The sequence below is a fragment of the Neophocaena asiaeorientalis genome, unplaced genomic scaffold (genome assembly GCF_003031525.2).
Source record: "Neophocaena asiaeorientalis asiaeorientalis breed wild unplaced genomic scaffold, Neophocaena_asiaeorientalis_V1.1 scaffold317, whole genome shotgun sequence".
Taxonomy (NCBI): Eukaryota; Metazoa; Chordata; class Mammalia; order Artiodactyla; family Phocoenidae; genus Neophocaena; species Neophocaena asiaeorientalis.
The window spans coordinates 5,022,040-5,029,337 of NW_020173114.1; the positions used below are offsets into that span (position 1 = coordinate 5,022,040).

Below are 7,298 nucleotides of genomic sequence, written 5' to 3' on the forward strand. Positions count from 1 at the left end.
TTTATCTTTCTCTGTCTGATTTACTTCACTTAGTACGGTATTCTCTAGGTCCATCCATGTTGCTGCAAATGGCAATATTTCTTTTTTTTATAGCTGAGTTCAAATTTTAAGACTTTAATCTCTTGAGGTAGACCTGAAACAATGGCACAGAATTCTATTTTCTCCATCATATTATCTTTTAAAGGGCTTAACTCCCGTTTAGTTATGATCCATAAAGTTTTTGTAATAATTAAGTATACTTAAGTATAAAAAAGGCAAAACTGTAGCTTTGTGAGTCTCAAATAATATCTAATTCAAGTCACAATTAACATCCAGCAATAAGAAAAACACTATGTAATTCACTTCTATTGTATATTTTTGCCTGAATGACAATCAGGTCTGATTTATTACCATCTATATGTAGCCAAGAAATTATCAATCATTTGTAAAACTATCACCTGTGACTCCATGAGCTCTATCCACTTATTTTTTTTAATATAACTATTCACTCTAGATTTTTATCTTAGATATTCCCAAATCTATACCACAAGGAAAACTCCTAATCTATCCAAAGCTGAAAACATTGTAGTGAAACAGAATAGTGTCAAAGAAAATATCTCAGTAGCGGCCAGAGAGAAATGAATGGTAATTAGATAAACAGCAAGTTTAAAAGCAAATAATTTAGAAGACAGAGAAATGAGGTCATTAAAAATGCTACGAGAAAATAATTGTTAATGAAGAATTGTGCTCCCATTCAAGAAGAATGGTGAAATGAAGATCTTTTTGGACAAATAGGAACTGAGAATGTTTACCATAAGAGACTTGCACTAACAGAATTTTGAAAGGGAATCCTTTGGGACAATGCTTCTCAAACTTTAACATGTATACAAATCACCCAGGGATTGTATTAAATGCAGATACTGATTCAGTAGATCTTGAGGAGGAGCCTAAGAGTCTGCATTTCTCATAATTGCCCAGGTGATGCCAATGTTGCTGGTCTCAGACCAGGAGCAGGAAAAGAAAGAAGGAAAATAATCCTAGCTAAAAGGTGGGAGATGAACTACTGAGCAAAGATATAGGTAAGCAGGTAGTCAAATCTAAACAAGTATCTGTATAACAATAAATATTGCTAATTTGAAAGATTAAAGAAAAGGGTAAAACAAAAACTGGAAAAAATAGCATTTAGGTTGGTAAGGTGATGACCAAAGTTAAAGAGTTCAAAGGTTCCTTATATTGTTTCGGAGGGAAGAATTAACTTGGGATATTGTTACAAATGCTTCAAGGGTGACCACTAAAAGAACAAAAATAGAATATGCAATTTCCAAGTTAGTAGAAGGGAGAAAATGGAATATGATAACATACTAGATAACAATAATTTTTAAACCTTAATATGAAAAAACAAAGGGTCATGAAGAAAAAAACAGGAGAAAAGAATAAATAGAAAGTGGAAACAAGTAGAAATGTTAGTAATTTAATAAATGTAAATGGAATGAACTAGCCTGTTAAAGTAGATTGGATTAAAGAATAAATGAAACCCAACTATTTACAAGAGACATACCTAAAACATAAGAATATAGAAAGGTTTAAAGAGATAGAAAAAAGACAAATCATCAGTGTCTGTAACCTGGTGATGCTATACCATAGTTTTGCAAAATGTAGGAGAAACTGGGCAAACTATACAAGAAATTTCCGTGTATTATTTCTTACAACTGTGTATAAATGTACAATTATCTTAATAGAACTTCAACTAGAAAAAGAAGTCAGGCAAATATCAACTAAACACAGCTGTGGTAAAATCTCAACCTTTAGTGTGCATCAGAAGCACCTGGAGAGTTTGTTAAAACAGATTGCTGTGTTCCATCCCCAGTTTCTAATTCGGTAGGTTAAGGGTGAGACCAATTTATAGCAGGTTCCCAGGTAGTGTTGATGCTACTGGCTGGAAGACCACGCTTTGTGGAACCTTGGTATGATGTAATGAACCTCTAAGTACTAAACCATTTGGGCAATTTTTTTTTTTTTTTTTGCCCGCACTGCACGGCTTGCAGGGGCCACCGCAGTGAAAGCGCTGGGTCCTAACCACTGGATCACCAGGGAATTCCCCATTTTGGGAATCTTGTTTAAGATATCTCTGCAATTTTTTTCTGAGGGAGTAAGAGGAACTGGAGTATTTTAAAACAAAATTTTTTTAACTTTGTATTGTGTGCAATTAAAATAATATATTTATTTATTTTAGGCTACATCGGGTCTTAGTTGCAGCGTGTGGGCTCTCTAGTTGTGGCCCGCATGCTCAGTAGTTGTGGCACAGGCTTAGTTGCCCCGTGGCATGTGGGATCTTAGTTCCCCAACCAGGGATGGAACTCGCGTCCCCTGCATTGGAAGGTGGATTCTTAACCACTGGACCACCAGAAAAGCCCCTAAAGCAAATTCTTGCAGCAAGTCATTTCATCTGTAAACATTGTTTTAAACATTCTTAAAAAATCTTAACCTTGGCAGTGCAGTGGTTCAGACTCCGCACTTGCACTGCAGGGGACGCAGGTTCCTTCCCTGGTCGGGGAACTAAGATCCCACATGCCTCAAGGCGCCAGCAAAAAAAATAAATTAAAACTTTTTAAAAAGTAATTAACCTTGACTTATTATGGAAAAATAGAAACCTGTCCCCAATAATTTTGAGAATACTCATCTGTCTCAAGCACACACTGAACATTTCTAAAAATTGACATGGAACATTTCTAAACATTGACCACTTTTCAGACAATAAAGCAAGTCTCAACAAATTTCAAGCAATTGGTATCATATGGAATATTTTCTCTGACCAAAATGCAACTAAATTAGAAGTCACCAGCAAAAACTTTATCTATTTACCTTTCTATCTTAAAGATAAGAAGATAGATAAATCAAATTTTTTTTTTTTTTGCGGTACACGGGACTCTCACTGCTGTGGCCTCTGCCGTTGCGGAGCACAGGCTCCGAACGCGCAGGCTCAGCGGCATGGCTCACGGGCCCAGCCGCTCCGCGGCATGTGGAATCATCCCAGACCAGGGCACGAACCCATGTCCCCTGCATTGGCAGGCGGACTCTCAACCACTGCACCACCAGGGAAGCCCAGATAAATCAATTTTAATCCCTAGAGATCTCAATATTTGAAAATACACTTCTAAATAACTTCTGTTTTCCAGCAATAACTCTACACTATGGAAATGTATGAACCCCTAACCATCTGTGCCGTATAGGTGTACTGAACTGCAAAGGAAAATATACTTATTGCTTGGGTTGCAGTGAAAAAAGCCTGAAAGCTATTGGCCCAGAAAAACACTTACACATGTATATTAGTTTCAAGAAAGTTCATAGCAGCATTGCTAGTAATAGAAAAAATTAAAAACAAACCAAATATCCATTGACAGGTGAATGTGTATGGAATATTAACACAATGGGATATTATGTAACAGTGAAAATGAATGAGCTACAGCTCCACACAACAGTGTAGATGAACTTTAGAAACATAATATTGAGTTGCAAAATCACCTTGCAGAAAGCCTCATAAGATATACTATTTTTAGGAAGTTCTAAAAAGAACTAAATAATACATTGTTTAAGAAAGTATACATACCCAACAAAACTATTAAAATAGATATGAAAATGGCAACGACATCAGGTTAGTGGTTTTTTCTTCTGGGGAGAGAGGTAGGGGAATAGGATAGGAAAGGAGTGGCCCAGGTACATGCAAAGGTATTGGTGATGTATAGGGACCAGGTAAATTTCTGGGTTGTTCAAGGCCATCTGTTTTGTTGCTGAGTTTCATTACACACAGATATCCTTTTTCTTGAGGAAATATTACATACCAAAACAATTTTAAAGAGGAAAACTCTGATTTAATAAACAAGAAGTAATACTATTAAAATTTTATTTGTAGGAAACAAAATATTCAGTGAATTTTTATTCTACATCAGAGAAAATTCTGGAGCCTAAGTACTCAAGGACTGGGATCCTCAAGCCTTCAGACTTTCCCATTGTCCTTCCCCAGGAGAATGACTGTGACTCTCAGTCATTCAGAGCTTGGGAAATATAAAAAGGTCCCGTCCTGGACAATGCAAGCAAGTTGGCATAGTTTTTGCTGACCAAGGCTTCTTTTCTCCCACTCTTAAAGAATCACTTCAAATCTGCATGCCTCTCATTATTTCCAAAGCGTTCTGATGCTTAGGTTGGGAAAAGAATGTTTGAAAGTTTTTTGGGGTAAATCTCTCTGCATCCCTCCAGCCATGTATCCTTCTTTTTTAAAAATCTGATTACAGAAACATGTTAATTGTATAAAATGTGATTACAGAGATTAAAATCACTTGTAATCTCATCACCGAATGATAATCACCCTTGACTTTTTTGGTCTCTTTCCTTTCTGTCTCATTTCTGAGTAAATGAATACCTTTAGTTGGTTAATTTATAAAAATGGGATCATAGTTACTGATACGATATGTGGAAAGCCATAAGATTGAACTGAGTGAGTATAGATGAAAAAAAGAAGAGGTTCAAAGACTGAGTCTTACCTAGGGCACAATTAGAAAGGTTGAAGAGAAGAGGAACTAACCAAAGAGACTGGGAAAGAGCAGCCAGTGAAGTGGAAGGGAAACCAGGAGAGTGTATAGTGTCTGGGAAGCCAAGAGAAAAAAGTATTTAAAGAATACTGAGTCAATTGCTATTGATGGGTAAAGAGAAATGACCATTTGATTTAGCAAAATGGAAATGATTGGTGACCATGAGATGTTTCCATGGAACAGTGTAGGCAAAAGCCTGACTGGAGTGGGACCAAGAAAAAAATAAGAGGAAAGAAAATGGAATCAGAGAAACAGACAAACCTTTGAAAGAGCTTTGCTGTAAAGGAAAGGTGAAGAATGGAGGAGTAGTTGTAAGAAAGTGTTTTTTGTTTGTTTTTAAAGTGAGATAAATAACATCTTGTTTGGATGCTAATGGGAAAGATCTATCAGAAAGGGGAAATTGAGGGTGCAGGAGAGAAGGGAGAGAATTACTGGAACAATATCACAGAGTAAGGTGCTGGCGTGGAAGAGTTAGCCTCAGATGGAATCATGGGCAATTCATCCATTGTTACAAGAGAAAAGGCAGGGTGTCTGTACACAAAAGTGTTTAGTTGGGTAGAGATGCTGGGAATTTGTGCTTCTCAGTGAAACAAGAGAAGTCATCTTCTCTAAGCTAAGAGAATGCTTGCTTTGGCAGCACATATACTAAAATTGGAACAATACAGAGAGGATTAGCATAGCCCCTGTGCAAGGATTATATGCAAATTTGTGAAGCATCCATTAAAAAGGGGAAGGAGAAGAAGAAGAAGAAGGGGAAGGGGAAGGAGAAGAAGATGAAAGAGGAGGAGGAGAAGAAGAAGAAGAAGGGGAAGAAGAAGGAGAAGAAGAAGTGGAAGATGTAGCTAATAGGAAAGTATGAAATAGTTGTCTAGGAGAGTGAAAAAATAAATTCACTAGAGAAATATAATATGATTGCCAGGCATCATCAATGGCCCACTTGATGTGCATAGTCACAAATTTAAAATGAGAGCAGTCAGTATGGTTGTGCTTTTACCTCAAACACACTGAGCCACCTGGATGTAGACACATAGTAGACAGAGATACAAATGAAATCAAAACTCAGATTTTGGTCAAATGAACAGCATTTTCTCTATGATTTTACAGCTTCATTCTTCCTCAAATTATTTCTTTCATGGAAAATAGGATGAAACATATTTCTACCAATACAAAATTTTATCAATATCTACTCAATACTTGCCTCTTCATTTTGGTCTTTCAGTTTCACGGACCTCAGTTTCACTGTCTACCCATTCTGACCCTTCAATTTGATTCTTCAGGTTAGTCATCCAAGATTTTATCAACAGTTTTCACACATTGATTAATTTCTCCTTCCTTATTACTTTCTTTTGTGCTTTTTGGCTTAGTAAATTCTTGAGTATCCTAAGGATCACATCTTTCCACATCTTTCCATGCTTAATCTTGTCCACAGGCCCTTTTTCCCTACCCTTGATTAGGACCTGGGAAACATATGAACACCTGATGGGACGTAATTAGTTCCTAACTCAGCTAAAACTTTTTCAAAATTAGTTTGTCCAAACAATGACATAATTTCCAATAAATATCCACTGATATTGTAATGATCTTGATCTATCTTTGGAAACACTTTTTACAAGGGAAGAAAGTTTTATAGAATTTTAATTAGAAAATATAGATATTACTGTTTTATGTACCCAGGTTTAAATCAGAGGAAGCTCATTATTAATCATGATCTGATAAAGCTGGAATTTCAGAAAGGTGAAACAATGGAAGTAAGGAGAATGGACGGAGGTAGAAGATGCTAATGATAGGTTAGAAAGTTACCCATGGTGCAAGAAACTTAAGCGAGACAAAAGAGTGTGTATAATTGGCCATGTTTGATCAGCTAAGCATTTGATGTTTGTAATACAAAGAAAAGCTTCTCACTGAGACAGTCCACACTGGTACTGTGCCTCTTAGGTTTCCCTTTATTCAGATGGTCTTCAAAGCATAGTAATGCCTTGATTTTTAAGTAATTTTAAGCAGAGTATGAAATGAGTGGTTCCTGAGTCATTTGACAAGTTGAATTTTAAAAATCTGAATCTTTAATATGAGTATTATCTAAACAAATTCTGCTTAATTAACTGCTTCATTGCCCAGAAGCAGCAGTTATTTTATCTGAGTTCTAATTAATAGCTGGGTGCCCTTTGGGACTCTAAGAGAGGAATTTCCAACTCTGATTCCAATCACTATGTTATATCTGTAGTATTTTTGGAAACATGTAACAGTAAGTGACACACAGCAGGAGAGAGTCCATCCTTGGAATCCTTAGGGGTTGGAGGAGATTTTTGTTCCCATCTGACTTTCTCCAGAGCCACTAAGGAATAGGAGGCTGAGAGGGCCAGTGTTCCTGCAATGACTGTGGTACAGCATCTTTCAGTCCTCAGTCCCTGAGCCAGGAGGAAAGAAGCACCTCTGACGGCTCCTCCCAGTGAATCCCATAGGACCACAGAGGAAGGGGTGTGGTTGAGCAAGCAACTCAGAGTGGAAGAAGATCCTCAGTAAGAGCGAGTAGAAGTTCCTCTGGGGGGACCAGGCCCAGCTTTGTGCAGCCACTTTGGGTTGCACACTAGTTGAGGGACTCCCACTTCCTGTGGAAATTCTAATTGGGTTTATGGAACTGTTTAGAGGATCCTATTTTTCTTATAACCTCTCTTGCCCTCTCTCCTTCTTTCCACTCTCTCAACTGGATTTTCTAAGCCTCTTGTGTTGATCTGT

General features: G+C 37.2%; 1 non-coding gene across 1 annotated transcript; it reads left to right on the forward strand.

Annotated features, from left to right (window-relative positions):
* Positions 1 to 5,190: 5,190 nt before the first annotated feature.
* On the forward strand, positions 5,191 to 5,293 carry LOC112398870 (U6 spliceosomal RNA). The gene has a single exon (XR_003003077.1). It is a non-coding gene; the product is annotated as a U6 spliceosomal RNA (small nuclear RNA).
* The last annotated feature ends 2,005 nt before the right edge of the window (positions 5,294 to 7,298 follow it).